This window comes from Electrona antarctica (assembly GCF_951216825.1).
Source record: "Electrona antarctica genome assembly, chromosome: 4".
Taxonomy (NCBI): domain Eukaryota; kingdom Metazoa; phylum Chordata; class Actinopteri; order Myctophiformes; family Myctophidae; genus Electrona; species Electrona antarctica.
In genome coordinates this window covers 6,757,771-6,776,024 of record NC_136809.1, presented here as the reverse complement: position 1 = coordinate 6,776,024, position 18,254 = coordinate 6,757,771, and positions in this window count along the sequence as shown.

Below are 18,254 nucleotides of genomic sequence, written 5' to 3'. Positions count from 1 at the left end.
GCAGTGAGGCAAAAAAGCAATCGCCCCGGTGCGTTTATACTGTGCCACATCAGCATTGCCAAGGCACCGTTTGCAGGCAGCGCGCGATACGTGCACATACGTATACACCTTCTAATGCCTTTACACGTGCGTTGCCAATTCCACTTAATTGAAAACAACACAAACTCGCTGTCCATATGCCGTCCCAATTACTGCGGTGCCATTAGCTAAGGCCTCCACGTGCGTGCGTGTGTGTGTGTGCGGCCGTGCGTGCGTGCGTGCGTGCGTGCGTGTGTGCCGCGTTTAACCAGTAATACGCCTGAGGTCGTGTGCACTGGCCATATATGGAGCGTGTCTTGAGTGTACAGGGTTTGATGAGGTCAGATCAACATATGGAATGTCAGAACAGCTCAGCTCCATATATGGAGATCTAAGGGTGGCAGCGGGGGAAGTGTCTTGAGTGTACAGAGTTTGATGCGGGCCCAGTTAGGGCCGGGCCTTCATTTTCAGGCCTGTTGAGAACTCTAGTTTTCGCCGGCATGGCGGGCGCGGCTGCACACATAGTGATATCACGAGACCTGTGCACAATACATGGGGACTTTCCCCATGTATGGGGATTTTACTATCATCCCTGCTGATGTCATCGTGATTGTGACGTGACGTGACGTGACTATGAGCAAAAACCAGGTAAAAAATGTACTAAATTCTGGTTTGGGTCACAGGCTAAAAGGGTTTAACCTGACTCCGCCAGATGGGGCAGCAGAGAGTACACTGGGTTCCCCCCTCCTGCTTCCATCTGGGAACTCTCAGGCAGACTTGATGCCCGGCCACAAAACGGCCTGGCCAATCAGCAGCAGCTAGAGGCGGGATAGCTGCTGCTGATTGGCCAGGCCGTACTCTCTGCTGCCCCATCTGGCGGAGTCAGGTTAAAAAGGGTTGGGAACCTCTGCAAGAGTCTATGACTGATACTAAAATCAAAATTTGCTGACAAAAACAACACTGCAAGCAACTTATCAAGTCGGCACAGCAGTGGCTCTTCAAAGGTTAGTGTAAACTCGGCAGGGAGATCTTGGAACACGATTGTTTAATCACCAATGCAGGGAAACTGTTAAAACAGACCTATACAAGCTCACAATGTATCCTATTGACCTACAAGCTCACAATGTATCCTATTGACCTACAAGCTCACAATGTATCCTATTGACCTACAAGCTCACAATGTATCCTATTGACCTACAAGCTCACAATGTATCCTACTGAACTGTTTTTTTTGCTACTTTTGTGCAAAAGAGTTAGGGCTTGAAGTGGTTAATCAATTTACAATTTACAATTTAGGCATTTAGCAGACGCTCTTAATCCAGAGCGATTTACATTAAGCAATAACAAAAGCATGGCATACATCACATATATAAAAAAGTAGTTATCATGAATCATGCGTAAACTAAGAACGTAACAGTGGAGTATCTATGTAAACTATACATATACTATATTATATATTATACATGTGTACTATAAAGTGCTATGACTACATAAAATGTAATTCTTGAGCTGTCTACGTAACAAGCTATAAGTCTGTTTAAAATACTAAGTCTACATAATGTGCTATCTAAGGGGCTATATAGGGCAAGTGCTACGGGCCATGGTGGAGTCTGAAGAGGTGGGTTTTCAGACTACGGCGGAAGATTGGGAGTGAGGCTGCAGTTCTGACTGTAATCACCTCTGCACTGGAACACAGGTTATTATATGTGTTTTCCATTTACTGAAAAGGGAACAGTTACCCCCCCGACCGTGATGATATTATTAATAAGCACTACGAAGAAGCTTCTTCTTACTTCTCCCCCTTCATCCCACTCAGCCAACCAGAACTCTACAGTATGTAACGTGTGTCACCCCCGTTTCATCATCCTCTGCTCCCTCTTTGAAGCCCAGTCAGTCTCTGGGGTGGAACAGTTCATTGAACTAACCAATGGAATTGAGTGTAAAAATGAAAGCGGTAGTGTCGTGATCCCCCCCCCCCCCCCCCTCCCCCCAAATAACATGATCATCAGCTACTATGATTATACTAGGAAAAGTGTACAGAAAGTGTTAAAATGTTGTTTTTATGTGGCCACGCCCACCAGTTCATTAAGTATACACTGACACCACGCTAGACAGGAACGCCCAAAAACGTGCAACTTGGTCCAATCCTTAATCACATACGGACAAACAGCTATGCCGATGCTATCTAACTTGCGGAGGTAGCGTGCCTTGTCCACGGGCAACAGATCTTTCAACGTATGGCATTGCAAATACGTTTGATAATCGCTACTCTGCTCAATATTGTTTTGAAAATGCCGCACATTGCATTGCAGTGAACGAGCGAAAATCACAACTTCCCCCGTTTGTGGGCGGAGTCACAGTTTGAGGCGCTGTTTACGCGCCGTGGTGTCAGTGTATGCCTGGTGGATCCACTTGAACTGAAGCCGCACCCACAGCTGTGGTATATGAAAAAGGGGGAGGGTTTAGGGGAGGGGATGATATTGTGATGTCACTAGCCATCACTTGTCATTTCGATTGGGCCTTTTGACCTGAGTTGCGTTGCGGTGTGTCACGCGTAATTTATTTTAGAACCATGGAAAATGTTGAGGTTGTGCGCCGCCATCGAACGCAGCGCAACACAACGTCTGCAGTGAGCGGAGCACCCTTCATTGATTAAAAAGGGAACATACCCTGCGTTGACGCTGACAGTGGAGCTTTGGTCTTACTGTATCAGTCCAGACGTTTGACCTTTCAAATGATGTCTCTGTTGTTGTCTTTTGTCTTGTATACCCTCTGGAGAAGTGTTGCGTGCATGCGTGCGTGCGTGCGTGCGTGTGCGTGCGTGCGTGGCAACTGTTGGCCACATGGCCCGACTGGTCAATGCATATAATATATGCATTGACCAGTCGGGCCATGTAAAAAAAAAAAAAAAGTAATACCAGTGCATTCTCATATTATGAGAATGCACTGGTATTACTTTTTATTTTTTTTACTTGCTCGAATGGATGGTCCAGTCATGCCCATGTTGAATGGATGGTCCAGTCATGCCCATGTTGAATGGATGGTCCAGTCATGCCCATGTTGAATGGATGGTCCAGTCATGCCCATGTTGAATGGATCCTACAGTCATGCCCATGTTGAATGGATGGTCCAGTCATGCCCATGTTGAATGGATGGTCCAGTCATGCCCATGTTGAATGGATCCTACAGTCATGCCCATGTTGAATGGATGGTCCAGTCATGCCCATGTTGAATGGATCCTACAGTCATGCCCATGTTGAATGGATGGTCCAGTCATGCCCATGTTGAATGGATGGTCCAGTCATGCCCATGTTGAATGGATGGTCCAGTCATGCCCATGTTCATGCATGGCTACACCTCACAATTCAATTCAGACGCTTAAGTTCATAACACACATATGTTTGACATTCTTCAATATGTCTAATATACATACTGGCGGAACGTATAGCAAGTGTAAGAATTGACTGAAAATCACGTATTTCGCGACCTAACTTAATCTATGCAAATGTCATTGTATGTGGTCAATACGTTGCACGTTTGCCAATGAGATCATGTTGACCAGTGAAGTGCCAGTAACTCTCAAGCATCCCCCCCCCCCCCTCTCTCTCTCTCTGTCTCCTCACACATTCACTCCCTGCCTCTCTCTGCCTTCCTGTCGGGAGACACATGCTGTCTAGAGGCCATAATGTGATGATTACAACTATTCAAACCGATGACAATAGTTTTGGGATTGCTTGAGCTTCTGAAAAGGCAGGAGTTAAGTGGGGCGGTTCTCATTATTAAAATAAATAAATAAAAATGTTTGAATTACACAGTGACGTTTCGGTTTGTACGGGGGGGGGGTGGGGGGAGTGCTAATATACTCGCACCGTGTAGCTCACGTATTCTCATTTCCACTATCCACCTCAAAACAGGATAGGAACTCTCTCGATCATGACATTGTGCCTAGAAAATCACAATGTGTGTATACAGTATGTCTGCCAGCTATAAGGTGTCATGTTTCCATCACTGCCACTCTGGAGCCGGAGCCAATAAACACCCGTGACTATTTCAGCCAGAGGCATTTGCCCAATTGTATCCTTTTCCACTGAAGACAAAAGCCAGATTTGACTGCATGCGGGTGTTAGTGGATTATTTATTTCCCCCCCCCCATTGGGAGAGGGGCTTTAGTCTTGTTACTTTACAGTGCTGCTGCTGGTGAGTCATCTATGCATCGGCTGTGCCAGAGTGGAAGGACGTGCGTGTGCAGGCCGGGGGCTTGGAAATGCGTTCCTCTGTTGGCATGGGGCATGGGCACTGTTAAAGGAGCATTCAGTGATTTGGGTGATTTGGAGAAAAAAACAGTCCGCCCTGGTAACAAGATGTGCACATGCACACGCTCTACAGTGAGGGAAGTACAACAGACCAACAGCACACACACCAAGGCCCGCCCCACTCGATCATGATTGGAGGAAGGCCCCTCTCATCCTGATTGGATGAAAGCTTTGCCACCCAAAGCCCAAACCGAAACTAGGGTTTTTTGACCCCAGGGGCTCACTGGGGACAGGGAGGAACTCCTTATATGGTCAGCACACTTTATAGTAGGGAGGATTATCCAAAAAATAAGAAAAAATAAGTGATATTTGAATTAAGTGAAATTACTGAATATACCTTTAACCCATTTAGGCCTGACGTCGAAATTAAAAAAAAAATCTTCTAAATGTTTTCTGAAATTCCTGTTTCTGTATCAGTGGTGCTCAATATTTCATGTCAAGGACCCCAAAAATGATATGTAACTGGCCGCCGACCCCCATCTGAAAATATGTTGTTCCAGGCACCTCCCAGAAGCAAAGATTTTAGTTAAAAACTGAAACTCTGAAAGAATATATATATTCAAAGATTTGCGCCACATTTTCATGATTTTTTCAATAATAGCAGACCTACAAGTTCATAGCGCGCCACTCGGTGGCGCGCTATGAGCTTGTAGATCTGCTATTTTTCAATAGCTAAATTTAAAACACCAAAAGGGGTTCCCGTACAGAATGAGGAATGCGTTCCTCTATTGGCATGTGGGGCATGGTGGGCTCTTCTGGAACTCCCTCAAGGACCCCTGGGGGTCCCCGGACCCCACTTTGGGAACCACTGTTCAAAGCAAATTCCCCCTAAGCAGTTGTTATCGCTTATCATCAGACACAATAATGTTGTATCTTTACTTTGTATAGGGTACTTAGCCCTCGTTAATTTACCTCCTGACCTAGCTTACCTGTGGAAGTTGGTATATGGTGTATTTTTGCATTATTGGGACAAAACAAATTGGTAATAAATGTGCTGTGAGGCCGTGTTGGGTGTTATTTCAGTTATTGATTTTGAGTTAAAATTATAAGCTCCAATTTTATTTTTGTTTAACTTTCCTGGGGACTGCATGTTTTGTTACCACGCCGTTGCATCATTGTTAATAAAACTCTTCGGCCGTCTGTGGTGCTACAACTTGTTTGGTTTCCACCACTGTTCATCTGCACTGGAAAAAGCATGCAGGGTGCTGCAACCATAGTTCAGTTAGACAACTCACGGAATAGATTTAACCAATATTGACCTGAGATCATATTCTAAAAATGTCTTCTACATCCTCACAGTTTTCTGAAAAAGCTATGTTTCTATGTCAGTCGTTCTTCGATTTTTCAAAAATAGCAGACCTACAAGAGCTTGTAGATCTGCTATTTTTCAATAGCTAGAGCATAACATAATGCTAACACCAAAACGGGTTCCCGCCCAAAATGGGTTAACCAATATTTATTATAGAATGAGAATACAAGTGTGCATATGATATTATCTTGGCGTTCGGCTTGGCACGATTAACCATCATAAACATAAAGAGCAGGGAGATAGATATACGATGAACCCCCCCATGGGGAACATAAATAACAGAGCCCACCGGTGGTGCTGGGGTGGCGGTGGGAGCAAACATCACATAACAACCGTGAACCATAGCAGAAGGAAGGCAGGAAGAGCATGCAGTCTAGTGAGCTTAAGTAGCCCGCCCAATTGGTCAGCTGACTGCCACATCAGCGAATGGCGTGTGGGACTTGCACACACTTATACACCCACATAGAAATTCAGCATGTTAACCCCTTGAGTATAGAGTGCGCCTTTGAGCACGGCATGAACTCCCTCGAGTGTGACTGCCTGAACTAACTCTGCAAGCTACGTGTCATATATTAAAACATATACATGCCTCATTGGTCGCTGCAGTTCGTTGGAGCGACCCGTCTGCAACGGGAGGAGGAAGTCAAGCGGAATCCTGAAGGCACGCTGCGTCGCTGCCACTCAAGTGACTACTGGCCAATCACAGCACGTCTTGCCAAAGCAAGACAGTGCCGCTGGGAAAGAGGGAGTCGCGCCTCTGATTGGCCTATACCGAACGTCCCCTTCCGTTACGTATACGCGGAAGCCTGGCAAGCTTCCGCTTTGCTTCTGCTATGCTTCGCAAGGAATCTCGGGAAAGCTTGTCCTCCATGTTGCCTTCCCTTGAGACACAGACGCCACCAGAGCCGGAAGAGGCGCCGTCGACCAGGCAGCATTCCTTTGAGGACCACACTACAGGTGGAGCTTGTGAAATGGGTCCCTGGGGTTATTTAACACTGTCAGCGCCCCCTGCTGTTCATTTGAAATGACTGCAGGCAGCCAGCTATATCCCCTATAGGCGCCATTTCGTTTCCGCCCACACAGCCCAATACAACGAGAGGAGGGGCAAAACCTTTTCGAGCAGCAGAAATCACTGTTTACATCTGAACGCCGGGCGGTTTGGACTAAAACAAGAACTTTGGAGTATTTTTTCGGAGAAAACAAGCAACACAGAAACGACAATGAGTGGATCCTTATGGGAGGCGCGCGCATTGATCCTCACGATGGGAAGAACGTAGGCGCTGTCTAGCAGCCTGGGCAGCACGGAAGGTTAGTGTTGAGCTTCGGCTGCTTGGTATTGATATAACCCTTACAACCTGCCATCTGAAGGGTTCGGCGACCTCCGGGGTTACATTTTAACCCGTCATCTGACGGGATGCGAGGCCTTTTGGTGTCCATCGCGTTAAAAGCAAGACAAGACGCTGTGGGCACTGGGGCGTGTTCCCTCCTCCGCGTCATCAGTGCCCATACCCGAGGTGGGGTTGGTGAAAGGGCCTTTCTGTGTGGCGTTTGACATGTTCTCTCCGTGTCCACTAGGGTAGGTACCCTCACAAAAACATGCAGTAATCCTGGTCTCTAAACTACCTCCCCCTGGCCAGCCGGGGCGCCTGATGGAGGGGAAAGGAACTGGTCAGAATAACGTGTTCCTTCCACGCGCTACGTCTGGCCAGGGAAATTCCCCCTTGTCAGGTGAAAAGAAACAGCTTGGACTCCTCATGCATAGAAGGAGGCATGAGGTCAGTCCGCTGCCCCCTCCAGGTTGGCAGAGGAAGTGTAGCGCCCAGGATTACATTAGATAATTGGCACTGGGTGAAAAAACTGGGTTGCAAAATTGTGGGATAAAAACTATATAAAAAATAAATAAAAAAGCAAGACAAGATCGAGTAACAGAAGAAGTTACGCAGTAAAATAAATGTGGGTGCACGATTTTGCACGTGCACCCACATGGCAACAAGACATCAGATCAACTAACAACAACAAAAACAGGAATGATGAGATCAAGGGCCATAGAAAAGAGATGAGTCTTGAGAAGAGACTTGCATGAACAGTTTAATGGACTGACTGGGCACTTTTCATATTCAAAGGGAGAGCATGCAGGGTTCTGGAACAGCAAAGGCACGATCACCCAATTAGTTGGTGAATTAGTTAGTCAAAAGCAGCTGGCCCGGCAGACCTCAAAGGTCTGGCTGGAGTATAATCCTCTTGGAGTTTGGAATAGGGGCCAGCCCATGTAGAGATGTATCTATAGACAAATAAAAGTATACCTTAAAGGACAACTTTCGTTTTTTTCAACCAAGGTTCATGTTTTAGGTTGTTATTAGAGAAAGTAAAAGATGAGTGTTTTTTTTTTGTTTTTTTTCTGCTTTCTTTCGTTTTAGCAATTTTAGCTATTTTTTTACAGGGCGGGTGGGGGCATTCGAACATGGGACTAAATATGTATTTTACAGCGATTTATTATTTTATTATTTACTATAGACCTCAGAAAATTACTTATAGACCCCAGAAAATTACATCTGGCCACAAAAGGATCTACTGAATGGGAAGGGGGAGGTGACAAACTGACATATTGAGCCTACAACACAGTATGGCAGCCCCCCTATAGTAACCCCCAGCAAATGAAAAAAATCACACCCATGTGAACTGAGTGGTGTAAGGTGTTATATAGCCTGATCAGCTGTGGTCTGACGTAATGTCTGACGTAATGAAATCAGCATCAACCAATCAGCATCAACCATGCTCATTTTTTGAGCACAGACAGACTAACAAAGCCAGTTGTAGGAGTGGTTTACACCACTCAACTAACAAAGCCAGTTGTAGGAGTGGTTTACAACTTTACACCACTCAAAAATAATACAAATAACACTCATCTTTTAGTTTCTCTAATAACAACCTACAACATCAACCTTGTATTAAACTAAAGTTGTCCTTTAAAGTCAATTCTGAACTTGAAAGGGAGCCAATGCAGTCCAGCTAAAATGGGGGTGATGTGGTCACCATTCCAAGTGCAGGTAAGGAGGCGAACAGCTGCGTTCTGAACCAGCTGCAGGCGCCTAAGTGAGGAGCTGTGCAATGCCGACATATAAAGCATTACAGTAATCCAGCCGTGACGAAATAAAGGCATGAATGGCCATTTCAAATTGTTTAGGGGGGGAATAAGGTTTGACTTTGGCTAGGAGTCTGAGTTGGAAGAAACTGCTTTTTACCATGGAGCTAATCTGTTTATTGATGTTGAAGGTACTGTCGAAAGTGTTTTGTATTAACCCATTTTGGGCGGGAACCCCTTTTGGTGTTAGCATTATGTTATGCTTTAGCTATTGAAAAATAGCAGATCTACAAGCTCATAGCGCGCCACCGAGTGGCGCGCTACGAGCTTGTAGATCTGCAATTTTTGAAAAATCAAACGACGGACATAGAAACATAGCTTTTTCAGAAAACTGTCAGGATGTAGAAGACATTTAGAAGACAAAATGGGTTAATAACCTAAATCTACAAAGCAGATTTTGCCTCTGAGATGCAGTGGAGTATCACAAAATGTACATATACTCAAGTATAGTAAAAAGTACACGTTAGGTAGTAACACCTATACTTTCTCACCACTGCACGCAAAGCAAGAATTAAGCTGCCAGTGGGAGCTCGGAGAGAGGCAGCCCAGAGGAAATGGGTTCATCACCAGGGTCTCAACCTGACAGGGAGCCTCCGCCTCCAGGTGCTAACCTTTGTGTCTCAGCAGGACAGGACCCTCTGGTTCAGAGCCGTGACATTCCAAAATTAGAAGATGGAGCTGATACTGAGCAAAAGCTGCCAACAGGTATAAGCGACTAGACTAGATAGGTGGCCCTTGAACAGACGTTGTGCGTTTCGTTTTCTATCTCAGTGGCGCTAAGGCAAGGAGTGTGTACAGTATGTTGCTATATATACAGTGTGGACGTGACAGTCAATGAATGGGCTAAACGTGAAATTACCATTGTTGATAATTACATGTATCAACAGACCTTATGTCTTACAATCGTCTTAACCGCTTAAACAGTCTAGCATCCGTTTTCTGTGAAACCTTTCATAGAGAATAGCTGATCGTCTCTCACACTGCGACGCGTCGCTAGGTTGTCGATAGATATTTAATGTAGAGAAAGTCACTATAGAGCCCGAGGAATACTGCTCAACAACGTGGGGTTTAAGTGGTATCGTTCAACAATAGAGCACCGAAGTCTGAGGTCACTTTCAGTAGAGGGCACCAATACACTGGTTCATGTATTTCTTTATTTGCATTGAAATCTCCATAGGGCGATTTTAGGTCGCTTCATATAAGAACTGTGTTTGAAAAATAAACCGACCACCCCGGCCTTTCTGTCAGGGGAGTGGCTGTGCGTCGTTAATGATGTCCATTCATATTTGATACAGCCAGTTTCTGGAGAAAATGGAATTAATGTGGCCGCAAAAGCCTTGAAACTACATATGAAGGCAATGTCGCTGCTAATATACGTCACGCCCAGCTGTCAACACATTGCGTTCCTGAGATTCCTCGTTGACGTAAGCTCAGCTGGTGGTGACTCGACTTGTACTAACCACGAAACATTAAATATCAATAAAATAAAAATAAACGTAATTAACATTCAGTTTCTGTTGTGCGACAGGCAGATGCAGCCACCCGCCTACCCGGAAATGTAGTCTCTGGGTTGTTTGGCTTTTTTTGTTACTACAATTTACAATTTACAATTTAGGCATTTAGCAGACGCTCTTAATCCAGAGCGACTTACATTAAGCAAGAACAAAAAACATGGGAATACATCACATATGTAAAATACATTTATCGCGAAACATGCGTAAGCTAAGAACGTGACTAAAACATATCTATATAATGACACTATACATATAAACTATAACTAGAACATATCTATATAATGACACTATACATATAAACTATACATATATGCTATACTATGCTGTACATATATACTATGAAGTGCTATGACTACATACAATGCACTTATTGTGCTGTCTACATGACATGCTATAAGTCTGTTTCAAATGCTATATAAGTCTAAGAAGTGCTGTCTAAGGGGGTAGGGTAAGTGCTATGGGCCATGATAGAGTCTGAAAAGGTGGGATTTCAGACTACGGCGGAAGATCGGGAGTGATGCTGCAGTTCTGATTGCAACGGGAAGTGCATTCCACAGTTTTGGGGCCATATTTGCCATACTCTTTGGGTATATTTGTACATTTCCACCTTCAGTCGATGCTTCATATCCATATGAGTGAAAAGGCCGGGGTGATCAGTTTATTTTTCAAACACAGTTCTTATATGAGGCGATCTAAAATCCCCCTGGAGATTACAATGCAAATAAAAAGTACATGAACCTGTGGACTGACGCCCTCTACTGACAGTGACGTCAGGACTTCGGTGCTCTATACACATTCACTGTATTGATGATGTTCAACAATACACATTCATTGTATTTATGAAGTAAAATACATATACAACACATACAATGCTGTAGCCGTATGCTTGTATAAGTAACATGTACGTAGATTCTCAGTCCCACAGAAGGTGCACATTCTGCTGTGACATGGAATCTATAATGCTTGTGTCTGTCTACAGCACAGATGCTGTTATTGGGGGAGCTGCCTTGAAGCCTGCGTAGTGGGTTGTGGTGCCTGAAGAGCTGATTACATTATAGGGAGGCTAGCCTCGGTCCCACCGTCCCAGCCTTACTCTTCTACAAAGAGAAAAGCCTGGTCACAACCTAAAGGCAGAGAGTGCATAGCCGGAAGTGTCGGGCCGGAACATCCGCCAGATGTATATTTCCCCCGGATACGATATGTTTTTCGACCAATCACAACACTTACGGAGAATGTAAACAGATTTGTAAAGCGTCAACGTCATTTCCTTGAGCGGAGCGGTACTTCCTCCTGCTATACTTCCGCCAAATTCCAGCAATGCACTTTACAGCGTGGTCTTGCTCAGCATGATGATGGTGAGCATCTTGGGTGGATTATTAGTACATTGGGGTTGATTACTTAGCCAGGGGTGGAGTCTGTAGACCAGGGTTGCCCAAACGGTAGATCGTTAAATATTTTGAAAAAACAATTTTTGACATCTGCCACTTGAATTAAGGTGACTTGTGCACAAAATACATCTGTAGCAAAAAAATCTGCCCCTCTATTTCCAATTCCAAGTGCATTTGTCTTATATGTAACGCAAACTCCACTATTCCAAAGCCATCTCAGGTACATATTGAAACTATTTTCACCTCATGGCGGCGGTGGCTCAGGGGTAGAGTGGCTGGATGGCAACCTTGTTCGAACTCGGGCTCCCCCAGAGTTAGTGTCAAAGTGTCCTTGAGCAAGACACTGAACCCATAATTGCTCCTGATGTGCTGGTTGGTGCCTTGCATGGTTTCCGTCGCCATCGGTGTATGAATGTGTCTGTGAATGGGTGAATGCAATCTATGTAAAGCGCCTTGGATAAAGGCGCTATATAAATGCACCATTTACCAATGGGCTAATATTATTTGCGGTGGGTAGATCTTGTTGAGCTGGTCATTTTGAAAGTAGCTCTCAAGTCAAAAAAGTGTGGGCACCTCTGCTGTAGACTATATACAGTCTGTAGACTATAGCCTATGAAGGGGAATGGTTCCGTTTGAGTGAGGGCTGCCATGGGGAGAGGCTGACACCTGTACTTCTCTATTACGTTATGTTTATGCCTTTTCTTTAGTTGTTCAGGTTTTATTTTATATACAGCTTTTGTCCTTAGTCCCCACATGTCTCAATGTTTGCCATTGACAATGAAAGGAGAAATTATAGGTCAAATTTCCTCCAAATATTATATATGACGTAAATTAAACATCATAACATTAAACGCCATTGACAATGAAGGGAAAATGTACGTCATATGTAGACGAGCAAATCGGCTAACCAATCACATGTCGGTGGGAAGGCTTGGCCAATAAGGGACCACCATTCTTGATGATGATGTATGATGATAATGAGCGCCCCTCACTTCACACGGGTGTGATATATATATATATATATTTTCACCTTCAAACCTGCCTCCTGCAGGTCCATTCCTGACATTTTAAGCGTTTTTGAGTGGTGTAAACCACTCCTACAACTGGCTTTTTTGAGTGGTGTAAACCACTCCTACAACTGGCTTTTGTGTGCAGAAAAAAATTAGCATGGTTGCTATGTTCAAAATAATTTCTGACGTAATTAAATCACACCCGGGTGAACTGGATGACCGTAGCAACCGTGGTCATTTTCTCTGCACAAAAAAAGCCAGTTGTGAAATCACATCCAGGTGTGATTTCATTACGTCAGATCAGAGCTGATCAGGCTATATAATACCTTACCTTATATAATAATAATGATTTCATTACGTCAGACATTACGTCAGACCACAGCTGATCATGCTATATAAAACCTTACACCACTCAGTTCACACCGGTGTGTTTTTTTTCACTGACAAACAGCCCACTTGGTAACAGACCTTTACAATAAATGATACAGTAACGAGCTAAAAAGATGGCTGAGGAAGTAGGAGAAGATTCAATGTCTAGTTATTGCCAAGCCAACACGAGGACTGTTTAATTGGAACTTCACAACATATCTCCAAACATGCACAATTTCACATGCAGGTGCAAATATGCTGTGCAGAGGGAAACATTAGACCTGAATGTGTGTTTTATAGTTTTTGCTCTTGCTTTTCAGGAAGTATACGCTTTACATCACAGTGACTATAAGGGACATTATCAGTGGATTGATATGAGCTCCAGCAAGCGTGCCAATAGTGGTACTGTATAGACTTATATAAAACCCTGGCTATATGTATTTTGCATTAAATGGTAAATTTATATAGCGGTGCTTTACATAGATTACATTCACCCATTCATACACAGATGGCGGCAGAAACCATGCAAGGCACCAACCCAGTAGCCTGGCTAATAAGCCAGACCGAATCGGCCATTGACAAAAAAACATGTGCCTGCCGGCGGATTACGGTCTGGAGAGGCTCAATTGTACGCCCATTTCCTACACCAGAGAACTGGTGTGGCCAATCGGGACACGGTATGCAATATGGGTGGGCTTTGGTACAGTGACGTTCAATGCTTGAGACCTTTGACTGACAGTAGCTCTGACCAATTGCGTCAAAGAGAAAATGTTTGAACCCAACCCCCGGGAAACAAGATCCATACACAGCATCTCCAGACTCAAATACCACACGACGTGTGATTTGAGTCTGGCTTATTAGCCAGGCTACCAACCCAGCACATCAGGAGCAATCAGGGGTTCAGTGTCTTGCTCAAGGACACTTCGACACTAACTCTGGGGGAGCCCACAGGGTTCGAACTGGCAACCTTGCGGTTTCCATCCAGCCACTCTACCCCTGAGCCACCGCCGCCCACTAAGTACTGTAGACTTATATAAAACCCTGGATATATGTATTTTTGCATTATTTTATTGATGGCCTGTGCTGATGTTTGGGGTTGTGTTGGAATACATTCACACTGTTATATAATTAGGTTGCGGAATACATGCGGTTTGTATAGTCAGTGAGCAGTAGGCCTAATTGGTAAAACAATAGCAGTGGTTAAAAACAATTTCCTTTGTTCTCTTGAGTGTATAATGGTTGGGGCGGCCTCAAGGGCTAATGTTTTGTTGCTAATGCTTTAGCATTAAATTCTGCAGCCCTGTGACTATATACTTGAGGTCTCTTTTGTGATTCAACCAGGAAGCTTCATGGGAAACGGATTTCAAAACGTCCTTGAGCAAGACACTGACTCCGTAACTGCTCCCGATCAGTGGGTTGGTGCCTTATGCATGGTTTCCTCCATGGCCGTGCACTCGTGCTTGAATAGGTGAATGTAAAGCACATTTGTAAAGGGCTCTGGATGAAGCAAGAACCTTTTTATTTCCTCCAACGTCTTTCTGTTCAACTCTAAGCTTCCGCAACCCTGCACTCCTCCTGTATATTCTGAAAGGAGCATGCAGTACATTACAGAGTCTGGAGACACAATGAAAAATATCACCCAATTACTGAAATCCACATGACATGACGTTCAACATGATGACATCAAATTAAATGACTTAAAAATAATTCCAATTAGAATAATGTTATGTTGTTCCAAATTATGTTTTCAGGTCCATTACATAGCAAAAAAATAAAAATAAAAATCTAAAAAAAAAGTGTGTATAGTTACTAGCAGTAGTGGAACAAGTACTCAAATGTTTTACTTAAGTAAAAGTATAAATACTGCAATGTACATGTAAGTAAAAGTCCCGTATTCAAAAAGTACAAAAGTATCGGCATCAAAATTTACTTAAAGTACTAAAAGTAAAAGTACTGATATTGCAGAATGTCCCATTTCACAAGGTCAAAATGTGTACAAAATAAATTGGAAATAGCCGCATCGCGACGTATTGTGAGCTTGTAGATCGGCTATTTCCAAATGGCCGAAATGTATATAGGGATGAGGTGGTTAATGTATTCTAAAATCTCCAAAGTATAACTAATAGTAGTTTTCAAATAATTGTAGTGGAGTAAAAGTAAACTTTTGGCTCTGAGATGTAGTGGAGTAGAAGTAAAAGTATTGGAAATTTGACATACTCAAGTAATGTACAAATACCTCAAAATTGTACTTAAGTACAGTACTTGAGTACATGTACTTAGTTACTTTACACCACTGTTAACTATAGTAAGCTTATTATTCCGTATCTGTGAAATGTACATCTGAGGATGCGAAACGATGCGTTTGACTCCATCCTTTTAAAACGTCAATATATACACAGGGGAGTATTTTAGTTTCTTACATTATATTATTGATCTTACATCAAGAACAATGTGAATCATAGTATAGGCTGGAAATAAATGAATACAAAAATAAATGCGAATAGATCAGACAAATGAGAGTTCTGCATCTCCACAGTTGTGGTAAAAGTGCAGAAAGTGTACCTGAGTTGATAGCGCTGACTGCCTCAGGATCCGTATATGAGAGTGTTTAGTTTCTGGTAAATCTTTTCCTCTAAAAGAAAAGGGGGGACAAATGGGAGCTGGCAGGGTGGGAGGGAGGGGTCCGATATTTTGGGATTCGGTAGTGATGAATCTCACTGTGTAGTTGGTTTGATTCTACCGTCGTAGTCTGAAAACCCACCTTTTCAGACTCCATCATGGCCCGTAGCACTTACCCTAGCCCCTTAGATAGCACTTTATGTAGACTTAGATACTGTAGCATTTTATACAGACGTATAGCATGTTACGTAGACAGCACTAGAATTGCATTTCATGTAGTCATAGCACTTTATAGTATATATGTATAGTATAATATGTATAGTTTATATGTATAGTTTAATTATATAGATATTCCACTGTTACGTTCTTAGCTTACGCATGTTTCATGATAACTACTTTTTATATACAGTATGTGATGTATTGCCATGCTTTTTGTTCTTGCTTATTGTAAATCGCTCTGGATTAAGAGCGTCTGCTAAATGCCTAAATTGTAAATTGTAAATTGTAAGGGAGGTAAGGCATAACCATGCAGTGAAAGTTACAGTAAACAGTAAAGAATCCGAAATAAAAACGGGACCCAGTGCCTCCCTGCTTGGCACTGAGCATCAACGGTTGGATTCAGGGTATAAGGGCCGATTCATACTCCTATTTTATCGCTGTTTCGGCGCTGTAGTGCCGAAATGATTTCGGCTCGTCGGAAATTTTCAGTAGCACCGAAGAGCCGACTTTAGGACGGTACCCGCCCCCCCCGAACCTCAAATGACGTCACATTGTAGGCTCTACAGCGCCGAACCGACTTTTATTCGGCTCTAAAATAGGAGTATGAATCGGCCCTTAGTCCCTGCGACATACAGTACTAGCGTTATGTCCAGGGGGTGTACTGTACCTGTACATGTAACAGAAACAAGAAGATTCACGCTACAGAAACAGGAGATAGGCTCCTAGCCCCGTGGGCCTCGTGGCTCGGCGAGGCTTACTATTGTTGGCGCGCTACACCGTTGTGCGACAGAGAGTATACACATTAGGCTTTACGCCCGACTATACTGCCAACTGTGCATGACATTGACACATTGCACAAACTACTATGACCGGTTATCAGGCACAGATGCCCCTCGGCGGGCAAATGGGCCGGCAACACGGTGTTGTGTACTATAGTAAGAGGCCTTTAGAGAGAGCTAGAGCAGAGTCCTTGTCTGCTGCATACAACATTACTTACAGCCTCAATTGATTCATGATTCAAAGCGATTTATTTGCCATGCTCTCTCTCTCTCATAACAACATTTCACTGCTCAAGTATTATGCAGTGAAAGGTTAGATGTGGAATATGCTCCACCACCAGCCTGTGCTAACAATATGTATGTGATAATGATTATTATGATAAGAAACACAAGATATAATATAATAGCATTATATTAATTAAGGTTATACTGAGCAGCAATAATTAATAAAGTGTCAAGTTTGATCAAGTGTATTTAAGTGTTTCATCAGTGTGTCAAGTGCAGAATATAACGAAAACAAAACAGTATGAATTTACACAGACAATTTAGAATTGGAATTGCATCATTCCCTGGTAAGATATCTCTACTGGTGCAGCCCAGAGGTACACACTACAGAAAATAGAATATACAGACTATAAATGGGAGAAGCACGCTGACTTGAAGACTTCAAGGTTGATAACATCCGCGAAAGCGCGTGGAATGAAAGCAACTGGGACATACAGAATATGTACATACAGCAAAGAAGGGAGGATGTAATATCATAGCCAAAGTTATCGCATGCTGAACTGTAGCAATTTTGAGACTCCCAGGAGGGAAATATGCAAAGGCATCGCTCCAGAAATGTGGAAAAATAAAAAATACTGTGTGTGTGCATGCAGCGCTCTGTTGGCGAGGAAGATTTACAGATTAAAGACAGCTGACCCGGCAGTTTAGTCATTGTTCAGGGCTCTCTGATAGCCTGAAGGAAAAAAGCTCTTGAGAAGACTATGGTGCATCTTTTTCAAAAAAACACTCTACGGTCTGTCTCCTTCATGCAGGTTTAACCCATTTTGTGCGGGAACCAGTTAAGCATTATGTTATACTTTAGCTATTGAAAAATACAAGCTCATAGCGCGGCACCGAGTGCAGCCGCGCTACGAACTTGTAGGTCTGCTGTTTTTGAAAAATCGTGAAAATGTGCCTCAAATCTTTGATATATTATTGCAGAGTGAACATTTTAACTCAAATCTTTGCTTCTGGGAGGGTCCCTGGAACAACATATTTTCAGATGGGGGACGGCGGCCAAATACATACATACATTTTGGGGGTCCTTGACATGAAAATGTATGAGAACCACTGACATAGAAACATGGGTTTTTAAAGAAAACTGTCAAGACATTTTGTAGAATCGTCGATCTAAATGGGTTAACTGTGCAGCCCCGACGAGTATTTCCTTTACCCAACACGAAGCCACGTATGTGGGCTTGTACCGCCGGACCTTGGAGTGATTTGTGCCTGCATCGTGAAGTGCTGCAGGCATACGAGGGTCGAGGGACTGTCCTTGTTCCCATGAAACGCCAGGCCTTAAGTCCTTT